A 21,962-nucleotide genomic window follows, 5' to 3' on the forward strand; every position below is an offset into this window, starting at 1 on the left:
CTTTAACCATTTAGAGTCCTAACGTTCGCTTTCGCGCTTAACGATTCACTTAAGTCGCTTGAGTATCCTCGGCTCCATTTTTAATAAATTAATCATTAAGAGTTTTAAGGCGATTCCTTCTCGAGTACCCTACCAATCGTCTAACCCACTTTACACAATTTTTTCATAATCCAATTAGTCATTTAAGGGCCTTAACCAATGTTTCAAAGTAAGGCGAGGGGTAATGGTTCATTTGCGAAATGCCGTTACTTAAAACGGTCGTTTCTCATCGCTCGTAACTCGGATTTAGGCGAACGACATATCAAAACGAAGCTCGTAACATGAACTATCTAAACATGGCAAAGGTTAGAATCTTACAGTGAGTTCACAGGTCCTAAAGTTCAGAACAGAACAGTTAAGGAAAATTGGGCATTATGACGGTTATGTTTACGCGATTTCCAATTTAATTATCACTCTAAATTCTCATCATTTAACTCACAACCACCAACACAAAAATATTCAACCATCATACTACAACTCAGTCCCCAACTCCAAATTTTACCAATTTATCCAACCAATCAAAGACCCAATATTCAAAACCAATACAAATCCACCAAAACTACTTATAATCAAAGATCAAGCCTTAATAATAACAATGCTTCAATAAAACTTAATGGAATCATAAAATCAAAGCTAGGGTTTGAAGTTTATATCTTCCTTGGGAGGTGTTAAGTTGCTAGGAAACCTTAGGGAGCCTCCTACAAGCTTGATCTTTCCAAAGAAATCAAAAACACAAAGTTAGGTTTTGAAGTTTCTAAAAGTCAGATTGAAAGAACTGTAAATATTAGGGTCTTACCATGCTTATTTGGAAGAGACTTGTGAACAAGAGTTGTAGTCCATCTCAATACCTTTCCAACGAGCTATAGAACACATCATTTGAGTGAGTATTAAAGGAGATATGGCAGTTTGAAGTTGCTGCTCTGGTTTTGGCCGAGAGCAAGCTTTCAAGGGGGAGAAATGAAATGTTTTGTGTTTTGTTTGGTGAAAAATGAAATGTTTGGCTTGGTTGGTTGAATTTTGATTTGTTTTAGGTTAATTACCTAATTAACCTTGATTTTATGTGGTTATCATTCAACCACACTTCCTCCCCCCCATGTCATGCTTACTTCATCAAGTGATGTCACCCTCCCTTCTTTGTCCTCTTCCTATTGGTTTGATGACATCATCCCCACTAATCCCTTTGATTAGCTTCTAATTTTTTGCCTAATGACCGTTGATCTGTTATACGGTTCGCTTAACTTTCGTTCTCGTTTCTCGTTTGAGGGATCATACCCGGGATCTTATTTCTTAGGTTTCCTTAACCTTTCTCAATACATTATATTCCTTTTATGATCCTCTCTTATAATCCTTGAATTTAAATCCTTTTTATTCTGTTACCTTATACTCAATTCCTTCTGTATCTGGTAGATTTCTGGGAAAAATCAAAGTGTTCGGATTTGGATTCTGACGATCTTTACATACACTTATATACCATATAGAGTACTAATAAAATCTCAGAATATCCATAACAGAACCCCTACATAGTGTGGCATGAAAAGTTTTCTCATTCAGCAAAAACACTATTCATAAGGGTTTCAAAAATTTCCAAAAATTGGAGTTATTACAGTCTCCCCTCCTTAAAAGGATTCCGTCCCGGAATCAAATAGAAAATGAATAGGGATACTCTCTTAGCATTGCACTTTCTAACTCTCGAGTATATTTTCCCACATTGTGGTTCTACCATCAAACTCTGACTAGTTTGATAACCCTTTTCCTAAGCAATTGTTCTTTTTTTCAATCTATAACCCTTCCTGGTTGCTCCATATAGGTTACGTCGGGTTGCGTGTCTATGTGCTCATATGCCCCTATTTATCTGGCATCCGAATTATACTTCCTTAACATTGATACGTGGAACACGATATGAACTTGCTACATGTTCGGGGGTAGGGCTAGCTCATATGCTAACTTCCCAATACGTCTTAATACCTCAAAGGGTCCAACAATTCGTCGGCTTAGCTTTCCTTTCTTTCCGAATCTCATCAATTTTTTCCAAGGGAATACCTATAACAGCACTAGGTCCCCTACTTCCTATTCCTTGTCCTTTCGTGTCAAATCAACATATTTATCATGTCCATCTTGGGCTACTACCAGCCGTCCTCTGATTAGATCTATCATATCCTTGGTCCTTTGGATCACTGCTGGTCCGAGCATCTCGCGCTCTACAACTTCATCCTAACATAAGGGAGATCGACATTGTCTTCCCTCAAGGATCCCATAAGGCGATATCTCAATACTGACATATGATCTATTGGCGTAAGAAAACTCAATCCGTGTTAACTGATCATCCCAAATTATTTCAAGTCTATTGCATAGACTCTCATTATAGCTTTTAGCATTAGAGCTTTTTCTTTTTAATACCCATTCTCTTCCAGTTCGTAATCGCTACTACCTTCCGTTCCTAATATTATACTGGTTATACTTTTGCTCGTTAGCGTTCTATAACCTTTTAATAACCTCGTCAACCTTAGTATCATGAATGTGTTTCCATTCCGAATACCACCACAACTTTACTACTCCTTTTTCAGCTGCTTCTATCTTCGAAAGCTTAGTCCTTCATATTGAAGTAAAAGAATTTATTGAGAGATTACTATGATCATGAACACTTGTTATATCGCATAGTTAGTACAGAAGGTGGCCAGCCTTTAGTACTTGACAAGCAATTAAATAATAGATGGTATCCTACTAGGCTTCTATCACACAGATAGATAGTCATTCGGCAATACCTCCCCTTCTGGAAGGGTTGTTCTTCTCAGTTTATATGAAATGAAAAGAAGAGAAAAGAACGAATTGAAGAGAATTGTATATATGAAAAAAATATACTGCCACAAAATATCTGGCTTGGAACCTACCTCTGAACTACAGTTAAACCTCGATTAAGTAATATCCGATAAAGTAATAACCTCGCTTAAGTAATAATTTTCATCGGTCCCAACTTGGGCCAATGTTGTAAAGTAATATTCTCGCTAAAAGCATAAGATAATAAAAAATTCGAAAGTCATTAAGGGCCCAAGTAATATGTAAAGTAATAATTCCATAATTATATATATATATATATACTGTATAATGTATATGATTACAAAATTTAATTCTTATTAAAATATGAATCTATTGTAGCTTGTTTCTTCTTTCCACCAAAGCCAAAATTAATCTCGTCCTTGACTTTATGTAAAGCAATAATAACTCCTGGTATGTTTTGCTCGTGTTGTAACAAGTAATTGTTCAAAGTGGTGAGTGCTTGAAATGCTTCCTTTGATGACACGCTTGGGATGACATTGCTATCCACTGGAAAAGCTAAAATCGGAATTACTTTCCCCATACATTTTCTTCATTAGCTCCTTTCCTTTTTCTTGAATGATTTCTCCAGACATATTAACTTTATCTTGCCTTTGAAGAAACCACTCAAACAAAACTTTCTCTAACTCTGGATATTTTGCTGATTTGTGTTTTTTGGCATCACTTTGTTTCCTCTCGTCGGACAAGTATTCCGAGGCTCTCTTGAGTGTGTTTGATATAGTTGATTGACTGATATCTAAGTCATATTTTTGATGTACCCATGCTTGTAAATCTTTCTGGCTTACACCTGGATTCTCCTTTTTATATTCACAAATAGCACTCCTTATCTTATCTGTGATTGCTGATTTTTTCACTCCTTTTAGATGATGCGAAGACATTGGTGTATACTGTAAAACAAAGTTGATATTGTATGTGTCTGTAGTGTACCATTCTATCATTTTATATAGTTAATCACAAAGTCTTATCATTAATATTATGGTGTCTCTTCATGTATTTTTATTTAAGAATTACAATAAATATTAGATGGTTGAGTTTCAATACAACGTACACAACACATGTTACCTTTATGTACTGATCTGGTGCAATTTTAATATGCATGCATCTAGTTTTTGGATATAAGTAATCATAATAAAAGTAATTTTAGATCAAATACATTGCATGTGATTAATTCTAGTTTTTATACGTACATTATATATTATACTGTACCACGTAAACATAAAAATTCGGTAAAGTAATAAAATATTACTTTATCGATAAAGTAATAAAATATTATTATATCGATAAAGTAATAAATTTGGTAAAGTAATATTTTTTCCCGGTCCCAAGGGTATTACTTTAAAGAGGTTTAACTGTATAGAGGTTTGTCATAGGAGAACAAAACATATGTGTATATATATCAAGTATTATCGCATCGCATTTCACATGCTTTAATATTTATTATTCCACCCATCATTCTACGGACCCATGCTCTTCCTCGAGCTTATACTCAATCACCTTTGAAACTCCCTCGACATCGAAAATCGAATCTGGAATCTCATTTTATACATCATCGTTAATATAATTCTATGCTTGCACCGCAACCTTCCTCGTATAGTAATACGACTCTCTATTGATAAGAAGGAATAAGTATTCAATAGGTAGATAATCTACTTATACACCACCACGACCCGATTAGTGGTACTCAATCTCAACATTCATTCCAATACAACTCTCATGGTTGTAATCGACTCATTACTCGCAGAATTATTGCTGCATTACTATGGTCCACCACTGACCTACTGTCGTAATTCACTTTCCATGAAATCTTAATATCTAACCATACGGAGTCCATACATGTCGTATAGAATTCTCCTAAGGAGGTAACATAATTTCCATTCATGATTCATGAAGAACACTCTAGATCCTGATGTACATACATGACATGAAGCAGATAAAATTGCAGATGAGTTTCAATCAAAGCAACGATAGCAGGTTAATACCATTCTTAATCATATGCCTTCGATAGAAGACTTAACTCAAAGGTTCGTTTAGTCCTTTTTGAAATATGGTCCTGGATTATTTCAAGATAGTATCTTCTGAGATAGATAGCCCGCTCATGGCGATTACACGAATTAAACCTTTACCAACTACTATTACGGTTGGGTATTGCACAGTCATCAGAAGGAATGTCAATCTTCCAAACCATAATACAACCTTCATAGCTTTAACCATCATCACTGTATTCCTTTGGCACAAGCGCCTATAATTATCCTCTTACCTTTAAAGTGTCGGCCACCTCTTTGGCCTTTCCTGATAGTAAAATTTCCTTACAGTCAATGTCATTTTAACCACCTCCAAATAAATTTTCTACCTCATTTCAATCACTGCTTATGTGAAAATGCTTCTCTTAAATCCTGGTGAGAGAGAAAAAAAAATCACCATTTTTCCATAAGTCATTGCCTTAGTCTTTAGATGTGAACATTGTCATGACTGACTCTCGATCATTCTTAGGACGTCTTTTATCTTGGGTCCTTCTTACTTTGACAGTTCTGACCTCCGTTAGTTCAATCTATACTTTCTCATGGTTTAACATGTGCCCCACTTGGCATTATTATAATTACGTCACAATTCCTCTATCAAAATTAAAATTTCTATTCTTGAGAATTTTGAATATTACCATTCTCCTTGTAAAACTTCTAAGGTTATCCTTGAATCATTCCTCCTGTATTCCCTAGATACAGGGCATATCAAAATATCATTTACTAATACTAGAACCATTGTCTATGTACCTCTAAAAAATTTCTCTACTGATCTTTAAAGGTTGTTATTACCTTAATCCTTTCCAATTCATATTGTCAAAACTCATACCATCCTTATTAAGGGTGGAATGCCAACCTTTATGCATTCCCCTAGGATTCATCTCAAGTTATCGAAGTTATATCCTTAATTCCACCTTTAAAAAGGTACTTGCATCCTTCCATAGATAAATCAAGTCATATATCCTTGATAGATTATCTTATCCAATCATTCCCACCCAGATAGTCTATACCAATTTCACAATAGCATCTTTATTCAAACTGAGGTCAACACTTATGGCCTTCAAAAGATAACAATGGTTACCCGCTTTTCTTTCCTAATTTGGTAATGATAACATGGATGTTCTAGAAGATATTGGTCGTGTTCAACGTGAACATCTTCTTAATAAATCATCATTTTCTTTTGTTGTTTATCTCAATAGTCATCTCAATGTTGGGATATCTTTCATACCTGGCGTCTCCCTTTCTGGGTATCAAGCCACCGGTCTTACACTTCACATTCTTGAAGGTCAATTCCTTCATCCAATTTTCCTAATTTCTTACTTCCTTGTCTCCTCAGTCTATCCGCGTCTCATTATTTATCCTTCGAACTATCTCAAGGTTTCCTTGAATCCTCCCAACTTACAGGGGATAAAATATATGTATCTCTTATTCCTTCAATCATCAACTTTAACTCATGGTGAATCACCCTCATCCTGACGTACTTTTCTATTTCTATTGCTACGAGTCTTTAGGGTTTCCTCATACCCAACTCCCTTATCATTCCTCAAACTCTATTGCCTTTATATTCCTTTCCACTTCAGTTTCTTTTTATTTTCCTTTCTCTTATCATTTTTTTTTCATGAACCCACTAATCATTGACTTCAAACATCACATCGTTCTGGGATTCTTGTCATCAGAACGAATCTTGACAACTTTTACAACTTAGCTTCATATTTCATCATACTCGTCCGCCTTTGTTCTGGCTCTAAAGCTTTTACACACTCTCCATAACCTTGGGAATTACTTTCCCGAAAACAATTGACTGAACTTTAATCAGTTTATTATAATCTCTTGCTCCGTGCCTTCCTTGGCCTTTCACCAGCGGGTGGCCTCTCTCTTAGGAGGGTAAGTGACAAAACAGTCTTTTGTGATTCGTCAATCATTTAGAATCTCAAATGATTCCTATATTTCCTTTAGCCAGGCTCTTGCCTCGACTGGGTCAACCTGTTCCTTGGAACTCTGAGAGCTTAGCGACTTAAAGGTCATGAAAGAATTTCCTACCGTATTGTTTCCTCAAGGTGGTGGTTGGGGATAATAGTCTAAGTTCTTTTTAGACAGGTCCATGAATTGTCGTATAGGAGTACCGTCTCGGGTGTCCTTTCCTTACTCGACTTTCTGTTTCCTTAGTATGAAATGTTTCATCCTTCTCCCATACTTGGGGTTATCTTATACGTTAAAATCCTCATTTTCCACTCCATTATGTTATTGGTTCCTTCTATCTTGATGGCGACCTCCCTGACTATCACGTTCAGGGTTTGCTCTAAATCTTATTTCTCAAACTAGATTTCATCTAAGATTTCATCTTTAAGCTCTTGAACATTTGGAACCCAAATTTTGTAGGAATACCTCATTATTCCCTTATCATCTTTCTCGGTATTAATCTTTTATCTAATTATTGGCTCTCTGCCTTCATTCATCACTTTTTATGGCACAATATGTTCTTTTCTGATAATTCGGACTGTATTGCAATCTCAAACATCTTTTCGGTACCGGATCCGGTTACCTTCACTTCTATTTCCATTTTCTCAAAATCTCTCATAAACTCTCCCAAAGACATTATCATCTTGAGTTTCTCCTTTTTACTAAGGGCATCAGCCACCACATTGGCTTTCCCCGAATGATAAAGAATCTCCCAATCAATATTCTTGATTAGCTCTAACCGCCTCCTCTGGTGTATGTTGAGCTCTTTCTACGTGAAAATGTACTAGAGCACTTATGGCTTGTGTAAATCTCGCACTTTTCTCCATATAAGTAGTGCCTCCAATCTTTAGGGCAAAACTATTACCACGAGCCCAAGCTCATGGGTGGGGATATCGAATTTTATATTCCCTTAATTGTCTTGACGTGTACGCGATTACCTTGTTGTGCTGTATAAGAAGCACCCTAATTCTTTATGCGAAGCGTCACTACACTTCACAAAATCTCATTTTCCATCCGGCAACGCCAACATAGGGAATGTCACCAACCTTTGCTTCGGTTCTTAAAAGTTGTTCTCGCATTTCTCTGTCCATTCAAACTTCTCAGTCTTACGAGTAAGCCGCGTTAAAGGGTCTACTATCTTTACAAACTTGAACGAACCTCTGGTAGTGACCGGCCAATCCTACCTCTGGGAGTTGCCCTAACCATGGTCATTGATTCCTCAGTGGTCCTTTATTCATTCTTCTCAGGATCCTTCACGGGATCCTCCTCAGCAACAATCCCTTCTAGGACAACATCCTCAACCGCTACATCCTCAATATCAACATCATCCGGTCCTGCGTTAGGACGCTCTATCGGATCCACAATCCGATCTCCAATTAGTAATAAAACATCATCGCGCTGTTACTCCTCAACCTCAGGGTTCGGAGTCCCGCTACTATATACGATAATGAACTATACTTCTATCATGATATTTATAAGGGTTCCCATAAGGGTTTTAACTGTCAGTACTACGTTAGGTAGTCCGACTATGAACTTGGCAAGAGTTCTTATTATCTTAGTGACCTTATTATCTTAACGTCACATCATCTCCGAGGTTTATAACGCTTCGCTCTGATACCACTTCTGTAACACCCCCAAATCCGGGGTCGGGGATCCGGGTTGTCACGAGTTCCATTTCCCTTAATAACACCCAATCTTAATAAATAATCAACTACTCTGTACTGTGACCCCACAATAAACACATACACCACAAGTTATAGTCTCAGAGATGAATATCCAAAAATAATCACAAGTCGTTTTATTCCACAATTATATGCCAATACACCTTAAACGGGTTTTTGAATAAATTTACATTTCTTTTCCATTATTACAATTAATAAAGATACATAAGTCTGGTACATCAAAAGTTGAAAGCCTAGCCTATTGGTAGTTCCTAACTCAGCTACAGTGACATCAACGCCTATAGGAAACTGCGGAACGTTTCCTAATCGCTTGCGAATCGGGAGCTTGGTCCTGTTCATCTTTTCTATCTGTTGTTGTGTGATGAAAGAAGAAAGCAAGGGTGAGCAGCAAGCCCACCAAAATAATATGTATAATGATTAACAATATATGAGCCTTCTCATAGTACTCATGAAAGTCTTGGTCAAAAGAAATGAACCAAGTTTGATATCTTAATGCGATGAAGTCGCAAAATATTCAGTATATATACATATATACTTTTCAAAATCTTGGAAGTCCTCTTCCATGCATGATATACACAGAGTTCTAGTTTATAACTGTATAAAACTATCGTTGCAAGGTGATCTCATATATCTAACCTTGTCTCAACATTTTTCTGAAAATCTTTGTCATGCATAAGATAATCATTTACTAGATATAAGTTTAAAAGATGAAGTTACAAGATACTCCAATATACTTATATCTTTTCCGAATACTACTTGAACTACCACCGTTCAAGTTATAATTAGTTCATCCCATAGATTAAGCTACAAGACAAAACTTGTATAGAATCAATCTTTACAATATCATCAAAATAAAATGAAGTTACGAGATACTTCATTTGATGCAAACATCATTTTGAAAACTCGACCCTGCCAACACTCAACAATCGCCCAATTGTAGCCTTTCTATCGAAGTGCTCTGGGTAGTGTTGCAGAAATATCGAATTGGATGATGAACTCATTACGGGAGTTTGCCGCGCCAAGAAGACCACTTACGATGATCAGTCGTAGTAGTGCAACCCCACCATTTTCTACATGTAGAGGAGAACCTGTCGGATTTACTTGTCAACCGAACACTGGACTCCTAAGGAATGGACCGTCTTAGCGGAACTTCCGGGCCATTTGGGCCAATATAATAAGGCTGGGCCGGCGCCACTCGACCACTTATGGCACTCCTAGTTCAGATGAAATCCATGACTCTGAAATGTAAAGCTCGTTCCCCCTTTCCCCAAGTAGAAACTTGTTGATACGGCTCCACCAAGAAGTCGTATCTAATTGGAAAGGAGAACTCACCGATATTTCCCAGGCGATGCCTGTTAATGGATTAACTTGCTCTAAGAATTTTACTTCCCGAGTGTTGGGTAAGTAATCAATTCATTTATCAAAACAGCAACCTTGTTGCGAATATAAAATACATCACAGAGCCGGATCCCTTAGATTTTTGAGCGAGTATTCAAGTCCCCTTCAAAAAGGAAGATCTTAAATTTGAAAACAAGTTTTGGGATCCGCTCTAACCTTTAAAAATCATTTTGAAGACTTGAAAACACTTTAAAGAGTGTTTGGAGTAATGCTGATTTAATAAAGTAAATCAGTCCCGATATATTAGAAAATATCTGAATATTATTATTTAAATAATATTCTCATAAAGATAATCCTTATAAAAATATTCGAAGTAGAAGTTGTAAAACTTATACTTGAAATGAGTATTAAATAACCAAAGATATACTTATACGAAAGTACTATCTTTATTTGAATAATAAAAAATAAGTTTGATTATCGACACCTTATTCTTTAATAAAATAAAGAATATATTTCAGTAAATAATCGGAGTCATAGGTCCTCAAATGAATATTCAAATAATATTCAATTAATAAAATAAGCTGAGTCATAAGCCCTCGAATGAATATTCGAAATAATATTCAATAAATAAAATAAGCCGAGTCATAAGCCCTCGAATTAATATTCGAAATAATATTCAATAAATAAAATAAGCTGAGTCATAAGCCCTCGAATGAATATTCGAAATAATATTCAATAAATAAAATAAGCTGAGTCATAAGCCCTCGAATGAATATTCGAAATAATATTCAATAAATAAAATAAGCTGAGTCATAAGCCCTCGAATGAATATTCGAAATAATATTCATTAAATAATATAAAGTTATCGAATAAAATTTATTCGATTAATAGTTTTTAAAAACCATATCAATATATATATAAATATATATATATATATATATCATATACTCGGGAACATCTACTCCCGGTTTTAGAAAAGGGTTCACCTTTGGGTCCCCTATACTCAGGGTATACGCAACTACTGCTTATCTCTAGCATAGGTATTATGCAACTAATAAGCATTTGAATCAACATATATATATCAAGATTACGAAACAGACATGCATATATACCATATCAGCATGCTCCAATATATCGCAAGAATTTGCTAATAACAAATATGCATTTATCGTAAGATCATGCATATACACATATACACCACAACAACAGTTATACGGGTAGAAAACTTGCCTGAGTGCTCCCGGATAGACTTAAGCTTAGAGTGGGTCCGATAACCTATGAACAACAACATAAGTCGGAATTAAACCCCGGTCGCTTAAGAAACTAGACTTTAACCATTTAGAGTCCTAACGTTCGTTTTCGCGCTTAACGATTCACTTAAGTCGCTTGAGTATCCTCGGCTCCATTTTTAATAAATTAACCATTAAGAGTTTTAAGGCGATTCCTTCTCGAGTACCCTACCAATCGTCTAACCCACTTTACACAATTTTTTCATAATCCAATTAGTCATTTAAGGGCCTTAACCAATGTTTCAAAGTAAGGCGAGGGGTAATGGTTCGTTCGCGAAACGCCGTTACTTAAAACGGTCGTTTCTCATCGCTCGTAACTCGGATTTAGGCGAACGACATATCAAAACGAAGCTCGTAACATGAAATATTTAAATATGGCAAAGGTTAGAATCTTACAGTGAGTTCACGGGTTCTAAAGTTCAGAACATAACAGTTAAGGAAAATCGGGCATTATGACGGTTATGTTTACACGATTTCCAATTTAATTATCACTCTAAATTCTCATCAATTCACTCACAACCACCAACACAAAATATTCAACCATCATACTATAACTCAGTCCCCAACTCCAAATTTTACCAATTTATCCAACCAATCAAAGACCCAATATTCAAAACCAATACAAATCCACCAAAACTACTTATAATCAAAGATCAAGCCTTAATACTAACAATGCTTCAATAAAACTTAATGGAATCATAAAATCAAAGCTAGGGTTTGAAGTTTATACCTTCCTTGGGAGGTGTTAAGTTGCTAGGAAACCTTAGGGAGCCTCCTACAAGCTTGATCTTTCCAAAGAAATCAAGAACACAAAGTTAGGTTTTGAAGTTTCTAAAAGTCAGATTTAAAGAACTGTAAATATGAGGGTCTTACAATTCTTATTTGGAAGAGACTTATGAACAAGAGTTGTAGGCCATCTCAATACCTTTCCAACGAGCTATAGAACACATCATTTGAGTGAGTATTAAAGGAGATATGGTAGTTTGAAGTTGCTACTCTGGTTTTGGCCGAGAGCAAGCTTTCAAGGGGGAGAAATGAAATGTTTTGTGTTTTGTTTGGTGAAAAATGAAATGTTTGGCTTGGTTGGTTGAATTTTGATTTGTTTTAGGTTAATTACCTAATTAACCTTGATTTTGTGTGGTTATCATTCAACCACACTTCCTCCCCCCCCATGTCATGCTTACTTCATCAAGTGATGTCACCCTCCCTCCTTTGTCCTCTTCCTATTGGTTTGATGACATCATCCCCACTAATCCCTTTGATTAGCTTCTAATTGTTTACCTAATGACCGCTGATCTGTTATACAATTCGCTTAACTTTCGTTCTCGTTTCTCGTTTGAGGGATCATACCCGGGATCTTATTTCTTAGGTTTCCTTAACCTTTCTCAATACATTATATTCCTTTTATGATCCTCTCTTATAATCCTTGAATTTAAATCCTTTTTATTTTGTTACCTTATACTCAATTCCTTCTGTATCTGGTAGATTTCTGGGGAAAATCAAAGTATTCGGATTTGGATTCTGACGATCTTTACATACACTTATATACCATATAGAGTACTAATAAAATCTCAGAATATCCATAACAGAACCCCTACATAGTGTGGCATGAAAAGTTTTCTCATTCAGCAAAAACACTATTCATAAGGGTTTCAAAAATTTCCAAAAATTGGGGTTATTACAGTTGATGCATCTTGCTGTGGGGCAGTTGTACTATTCACCCGTGAACGGGTTGTTGGTCTACCACCAAGAGGCTTCCTATTCAGCTCTTTTTTACTTCTCTGTAGTGTATAAAACAATAATGCAATAAAATTAAATTTGCAGGCATAATTAATATTCAATTAAAATGAACCAGTACTAGATAACACACAAGTTTTTTTTCCTCTCCATTTTCAGCTTCTTTACTTTCCTCTGCTCCAGGATCCCCATGATCATATTTAAAGCCTTCCTCTTGAATAGTGTCTTTTACTGAACCTTTTCGTTTCGTCTCAGCTCTAACACCTTCCACTAGTTTAGGCAAGCCTAACTGCTTCAACCTCATATTATTTTTCGTGATATTAATGGCTCGCGCTTTTCATACTCTGTAAGGGGGTGGTGGAGGTTGGTCCTGCAGATAAAACATGATTCAAATTTTAAAATTGCATGACAATATACTCTACTTTAGTAAAAATATTGAACATAATGAAGTCTTACTTCAATTTAATTTTCCCCCATCTTTTCATCTTCATTCGGTGGATTTTTTAAATCCAGTTTCCTCTTCACACTTGTAATTTTGACAGTTGCATCATGAACCTCTTGACCTGCTGATTTTGGATGACTGTTAACCTCTTGATTATTCAACCGTGTTGACTTTTTCGGGTTGTTCATTAGCCGTGTAGACCTACGGAACTGTTGACATCTTGTGGATTGTTAAATCGTGCTAACTTCCGAGGACTGTTGACATCTTGTAGATTTTTAAGCCGTGTTGACTTCCAAGGACTGTTGCGCACATCAGCTTGTTTCTTTTTTTATTACAGTTTGAGTTGGTGAGTGGTCACAAACATCCATTTCACTGCATTTTTAGTTGTAATAAAATAGTCATCAAAACTAAAAGCAAGTCATATCTATGGTGGATTCGAGTAGTGAAAATTGAGAAAATTGAAATTACAATACCTGCAAATAGATTTGGCCTAGGTCACATCACCACATGTGGCTGCATCTGTTTCAAAGGCTGGATCTTATGATTGACCACATTGTCAACATAAAAATCCAGGTAGCCCAGATTTTCTACTCCTTTATCATATTCATTAAGGTCTGCATCATTGCCACATAATTTCCACCCTTCTTTGTTTGTATATATTCCTCCGATTTCTGAGTATCCAAGGTCATCCTTAACATACTCCATTAGTATCGTGTAAGACCACCTATCACGGTCAACATACTTAAAAATAGCCAGGTTCCCTCCAACATAGCTATTATTCTGAAATTGACCCTTGTGGTAAATCCTGACATATAATGAATCATCTTTCATCCTGAAAAAAATCATTGAAAATATTATATACGCAAGTCCAGTGATATTAATATTCTGCCACTTATAAGAAAATAAACGCTTATAAGAAAACAAACGCTTAAACAACCACTAATTAACTAATGGAAAAATACAACTAATTAACTGAAATTAAAATTCAACAAAATACCCATTTTTATCTAAAATGCAACTTAAACAACCACTAATTAACTAATGGAAAAATGTAACTAATTAACTGAAATTAAAATTCAACAAAATACCCATTTTTAACTAAAATGCAACTTGAAAAACCATTAATTAACTAATGGAAAAATGCAACTAATTAACTGAAATTAAAATTCAACAAAATACCTATTTTTATCTAAAATGCAACTTAAACAACCACTAAATAACTAATGGAAAAATGCAACTTAACTTAAATAGGCACTTATAAAAAAACAACCACTTAAATTAAAAACATCGAAGCATAAGTACTGTGATTACAATTTAAGCATAAAAAAAAGGTTCAAAGATCAAATCATGACGTTACAAAGAAATAAGCTAAATACTAGCATGATAATTAAATATTATGGATCCTAATTTTAAGAAGCATTTTCTTTCTCTTCGGTAACAGGGATCTCTATTGTTGGGGCATCATCTCTGCACCAATGAACATCACTAACTTCAACCCCCGCACGAACAGTCTCTGGGCTTTCATTTACATCTGGGCTTTCAACCTCAGACCAGTCTCTTGAAAGTTTCTTGATGACATTGTGGTATTATTTATCAACGAGATCTTGTAAGTAGTAGACTTGCTGTAATTATGATGCCAAAATATACGGATCAGATTTTTGTCATAATTTACTAAAATTAACACGAATAAGGCCATACAAGTCTGTCTCTTCTTGGTACCAACAACATTTAAACAAAACCACTGAAATTTCTCCCCAATAATCAATTTCCATTATTTCTTCAATTCTTCTATAGTAATTGACTTCACTAACCAGTGGATTCTCATCTTTCTAACTCGCAAAGCTGGTTGTCAAGGCACTTAGGAATACACCATTATTTTATATTGTACACCTAGCATCTCTAAATTTAGTATGAAATCTGAATCCATTAATGACATATGCAATAATTTTTTTAGCTACTCGATTAGGGCCCATTGAAAGAACTTGTAATTTTTGCGAAACAACTTCCTTTTTTCCAACTTGTTCTTGCAGCCACTTATAAAAATCATCAGTATGAACTCTCTCCCTTTTAAATCTTTTAGGTATAGCTTGGCCTTCAATTAAAGGTTGATGTTCCCTACAATAATGACCTAGTTAATAAAATCATAACGGAAAGATCCTAATTCTTTAATACTAACTGGAAAAAATAGAACTTAAAAAACTTACTCAAGTAAGCTTTCTACTTCCTTGTTAGCACAGTTGAAAAGAACATAGCGATGACATTCCATCCATTGCGAATCTTTTAGAGTAATGGCTTTCCCATCTTTTTTCCTTCTTGAACCGATTGGATATTCCACAATTTGTGGATATTTTTCAGATTTAGCAGAATACTTGCCTATTTTCCCAGCTCCATCATTATTTAAGAATCTTGAACAGAAAATTATGCATTCTTCTGCGAGATAACCTTCAGCAATAGAAGCCTCTGGTCTACTCCTGTTCCGCACATACATTTTTAACTTACCTAGATATCGCTCAATGGACCACGTGCACCGGAGATGCGATGGTCCACCATACTCAATTTCCTTGCATAAATGTACGGGTAGGTGCACCATTATGTCGAAGAAAGCTTGTATAAATATCATCTCAAAACTACACAGGATTTCTACAATTTCCTGTTGCAGTCTCTTTAAGTCGGCCAAATCGATAACTTTGGCCCAAAGGCCTCTTAAAAATGCACTTAATCTTATCATAATCATGGCAACCTCAGGTTTCAGTGTTCTCTTTACACCAAATTGCAATAAGTAGTGAAGAATGAAATTTGTGTCATGGATTTTATACCCCGTCATTTTTCTCTCCTTCGTATGTACATACCGTCTAATATTAGATGCAGAACCATAAGGAAATTTAGCATTCTCCAACACTGCATAAAAAGTTTCTTTTTCCTTATTCGTCATATCAAATATAACAGCCCTTATCTCGTACGCTTTCCCATCATTTGTTAAAACTGGATGTAGGTCCTTCCTGATTCCTATTTCTTGAAGATCAAACCGAGCATTTAAATGGTCTTTCGATTTCTCACACATATTTAGCAAAGTACCAAGTATGCTATCATATAGGTTTTTTTCTATGTGCATAACATCAAGGTTATGTCGATGCAAGTTCTGAATCCAATATGGTAAATCAAAAAAATTGATTTTTTTAAAAGGAGAATCAGTTTTTCCCCTTTCTTCTTCTTGCTCTTTTTCTTGCTTTTAGCACCCCCGAACTGGTCTTGAAAACTGGTTAATAATTCTTCAACCTCTAGCCCCGATAAAATTGACGGACTCATTCCCATTTCAATTTCACCATTGAACCTCTTTTTATCAAACCTCCACTTCTGGTTCAGCTCTAAAAATTTCCTACGGTTCATGTAGCACACTTTCTTATTATGTTTTAAGTACGAAGAAGAAGTCTCGTAGTGGCATACTGGACAGCTCAAATAGCCCTTTGTGCTTCAACCGGATAGTATTGCGTACCCCGGAAAATCACTAATGGTCCATTAAAAACTTGCACGTAGATTAAAATTTTCTCCAGCTAAAGCATCATAAGTTTCTATGCCTTTATCCCATAAATCATTCAATTCAGCGATAAGGTACGGCATAAAAACATCATTACTCTTTTTTGGAGATTCTGGACCGGAGATAATCGTTGAGAGTATCAAGTTTTCCGGCTTCATGCATAACCAAGGTGGGAGATTATAATTTACTAACACAATCGGCCACATACTATGAGTTGTACTCATTGTACGATATGGACTGAACCCATCAAATGTTAGACCTAATCTGAAATTTCTATCGTCTTTCGCAAAATGAGGGAATTTGGCATCCATCGTCTTCCAGGCCTCGGCATCTGCAAGATGCCTCAGTTTGCCATCTTTTTTCCATCGCGAGGAATGCCAAGTCATAAGTTCTGCATATTCCTTGCACATAAATAGCCTTTGGAGCCTTGACTTAAGTGGAAAGTAACGCATTACTTTTGCCAGAACTTTGTGCATCAACTGCTCCGGAATGCCGTCACTTATATCTTTATTTTCCACTAAAATCCACCTAGAGGCATTGCAAGCTTTGCTGACTTCTTCCTTCTCATTTTCTCCCCAAAATAACATGCAATTGTTGGGACACGCGTGTATTTTTTGGTAATCTAGGCCTAAGTCTTTAATGACATTTTTTGCGGCCTTAAATGAAATAGGGATGTGTGCTTCTGGAAAGGCCTCTTTAATCAGCTCTAATAAATCAGTGAATGCACACTCGGTAATCTCGTGTACACATTTCAAGGTATAAAGCCTAATGATAAAACCTAGTCGTGAGACTTTTGTGCAACCTTGATACAGAGGCTACTTTCCATCTTCAATAAGGTGATAAAAATTCTTATTTGTTTCATTTGGTTTACCAGAGCCCCCTACCCTTGTCTTGGCAGTTGTGCGTATGATGCAATATTTCACCTAAATTATCTCTGAAATATACGCCCTCATCAAATTCTATATAAACATTTTCTGTTTTGGAAATCTCACAAATCCAGTTCACTAACAGTGGAGATGGACCACTATAGACGAGATGATCAAAAATCACATCCTCGCGATGCCACCTATGATTATCACAGTTTTTGCAGGGACATGTGATTTCATCACCTACAGAGTATCTAGAAAATGCATTCCGCAAAAAAGATCTTATCCCTCTGATATATCCTTCGTTGAACTTTGGAAGTTCAATCCAGTCTTCCATCACTATAGTTTTTTTCCACGAGAATAAGAAATTAAAAGATAACTAAGTCGATGAAAAGGAAAAAATTCTACAATGGCCTAACCTAGTTTAAATCAATAAGAAGTAACCTAAATCATGTACTCACGTCAATATATCTCGATATCATTTAAATATAGACAATTGAGCATTTCAATATACAAACAAAATTATAGATACTAGGATTTAATTTTATTCACAAATACTTCAAATATAGGCCTAGAAGGAATTATATACTAGAAGGAAAATATGGCAAAATGCACATCCCTTATTCCATAATATTCATCTACATACAGGTGCATTTGGATAGACTAAGGCATGGTGATTCAAGTAAAGAAATTTTATATTAAATTTAGTGGAAATGTAGTGTCTTGTATGTGATTATAATACATTGATTTTTATATCGATATTCAACAATGTGCATCAATAATGTGCAATACTTCAAGACATTTACCAAGTTATATTTCACAGATTGTAGGTTATTAAAGGTCGCCAGGTCGTATAAAGATAAAATGTGATTGTGTGATTATTACAAGAGTATTTACTAAAAACGTAGCCTCGGAGCTCATTGTAATATTCAAGAATTATTTCACATACATGCAAATTACTACAAATGCAGACATTTATACAGAGAGAGGGGAAGGAGAGAGAGGGAGAGAGAGAGAGAGAGAGAGAGAGAGAGAGAGAGAGAGAGGGGGGAGCATGCAGACTTCAATACACATAATAAACACAAAAACATACTTGAATACACATATTTCTGCTTCAATAAACACAACTCGAAACCCTAATTTGAAATAAAAATAAAAGCTCGATTTATGAATAATACCTGATGAAATAAGAATGCAGTATTTTAAATCGATCGAAACCCCCAAACTTCAACTTCAATTGTAGAATCCCCAAACTGGAACCCTAGTAATCAAACCCCGACAAAGTCCAAATCCCCACCGTAATCGAACTCCAGTTGAAGCCAGAGATGAACGAAGTGTATGATTTGTGAGATTTGTGAGAGAGTACGAGATTTGTGAGATTTATGAGAGAGTGCGATTTGTGAGAGATGAAGTGAAGTGTGTTTATTTTGCTGAGTGAAGTGTGTTTCTATTTTGTGAAATTTGTCTGAAAACCGGTAATAACCAATTTCAACTCCTCGCTTGTCCAAAATTGAAATCCCGCCCATAATTTTAATCCCAGCCCAACCCATTTCACTATCGGCCCAGCCTCATTTCACTATTCATAAAAACACAACCCAACCCAACTCGATTTTTCTCAAATTTAAATTATTAATTGCTCTTTTTTAATAATTATTATTTCAAATATTTAATTAGGAGATTATTAAAAATAATATATAAATATTTTAAAATGATATATAATATACATATATATAATGATTTGTTAAGTTTTATAAATCACGTAACTAATATTATTAACTTCTAAAAATAAATGAAATATATATTTCAATTATTATATGATTTCTATGTAATAATTATTAATAAGTTAAATTAAAAAATGATCTTTAATCATCTATGTCATTTTGGTAACACATTTTGAATATACCGCAACATCAAAAAATAGGGGGTGCGATAGACATGGGTTTAAAAGGCTATTATTACACTTTTATTTATAACCCCAGTGTGAACGGTTGCAGAATCCAATCTATGGTGTATTGCTTGCAAGTTTACGTTCTGTACCTCCTTGATGAAGGAGTGACTCCACTTGCAAATTGACCCACACATGATGATGTGCTTGCATGTTCAGGATGTTTTCAAATAATATCACAATTCAGAATATAGGAAATTAAATGAAAAACATTTGTAAACACTGATCATCTTCATATGAGAAATTAACTGATTTAAATGTAGCAAAATTTATAGGAGTATATGTGGTCCCACTCAATGGGAAAACGTAATGTACATAGCCGATGAAGGAGGACGAATTGCTAACCTGAATGATTTCCTGGTATTCGATATTTGGGTTCTTCATCCATTGGTTCTTTCATCATTAATCTTCAGGTTTCAGAATGATCTATATGAAAATCATCGAGCCAAACAAAGTAATGAAGAGCTTTGCAGTCCTTCGACAGCCAGACATCCATCAATGGTGAATGAAACCAAGAAGGTGAGAAGAGAGTCAATCTGCAAAAATTCTATGCTTGAATTGTGGATCAGTTTTGAAAATAGAAAATTTGTTCCAATATGTTAGGTATAAATTTAATTTTTACCCATAAATTTGATTTTTACCCTCGGATAGTCCATAACCCGATCCGTTAACCCATTTTAGATGCCTCATTTACATATATGCCCATATCTTTAAATAAGTTAAGTAGTAGATTTTAAATTTTTTGGGTACAAAGGTAATTTCATGGAATTCTTCACTAGCAGGAATTAAGAATAGTAGATCTGATGCTGGATGGGTGGTGAAGGCAGGAGTGAAGACATTACTGGACTACTATGACTGAGCTTTTACTACTTCTTTGAACCATTTTTAGTGATACTGAGCTTTTACCATGAAAAGAATTTGGTTTATGCAAACTTTTGTGGGTTGAAGGGGATCATTTGACTTGCAATGAAAATGGAACGGTCTCAACTCGTTACTTTGTTGTTTTTCTTTATGATGTATCCTTATTATTTCCTTACTTCTATTCTCGTCCCTCTTCCTTGCTTAAAGAACACCAAAAATGATATTCCTCCCTCTTTATGCCCAAAATCCAAAATTCTAATATTAAAGAATAAGTTCATGATAGTTACACAAATTTCATTCAATTAAAATCTATAATATAATATAATAGCGGGAATAGGATATTTTGGTTCAACATTTATTGCCCTATTTTAATTATTAAAAATAAATAGTGTTATACACGTGTTAAATTACTAAATGCTATATTACTTAGTTTCCTTATCCCTCTAAACAACGACCAAACCCCGTCGTACTAAACTACAATTATATCTGCTTCCTAATTCTTTTATTATTTTTATTATATATTTATATAAATATATTAAAATTAATATATAATTTGAATAAATAAAATTTGAAATTTATTTAAATATTAATAGAACCCGTGCATCGCAAGGGATTTAAACTAGTATAATATAAGAACTCGTTCATTTAACAATGATATCGAAACTCCCAATTGTCATCCCCGAAATTCATATGTTGATTGCATGGGTTTCATGTTTGCACGTTATTTCTAATCTAATATACTAATACTAATTAGCTTATAAAAAAATTAATTTACTTCCCAAAGCCCTTACCGAACTACCTGTTTCCAAAATGCAAAACCATTTGTTTGCAGTTATTGCACAAAAAAGGAGTAACAACATTTTTTAGTAACAGTTTTTTTATGTTGTGCCTCTATTACTTTTCTTTTGTCAAAAAGAGGTAAAACAGAAGGCGACATAATTTTTTTCGAAAATGAAATGTAAAAGGGAACCGAGGATGTGGTTAGGGAGGATATAGCCGTAAACGAACCATGATGTTTGTGAGGAGATCGAAATCTCTGTTCGATAAGGGTTCGTTCGATTTTGTTCATTGATAATTTAAAATATATGTGTTAAGTTTAACAAACTCGAGTCGAGTTTTTACATTTGTGGCTCATTAATGTATTCTAATTTTTAATAATATTTTTAATATTTTAAGTTTAAAATTACACTAAAATATTCAATTCACGATTAAGTTGGATTATTGAAGGATAATGTATTAAAACTTGAGTTTTCATTGTGTGGAAACTAATAATAAGTTGGTCCAAATAGGTTCAGCTATTTTTTTAATAAATAAATATTATTGCTCGCAAACAGTTCATTAAGGGCTCAAGTTCGGCTCCACTCGGCTCGCCTTTGTTCGATAAAAGTTCAAGTGTAGTCCGGTTCGTAACAAGATCTA

The sequence above is a fragment of the Apium graveolens genome, chromosome 4 (genome assembly GCF_009905375.1).
Source record: "Apium graveolens cultivar Ventura chromosome 4, ASM990537v1, whole genome shotgun sequence".
Classification (NCBI taxonomy): domain Eukaryota; kingdom Viridiplantae; phylum Streptophyta; class Magnoliopsida; order Apiales; family Apiaceae; genus Apium; species Apium graveolens.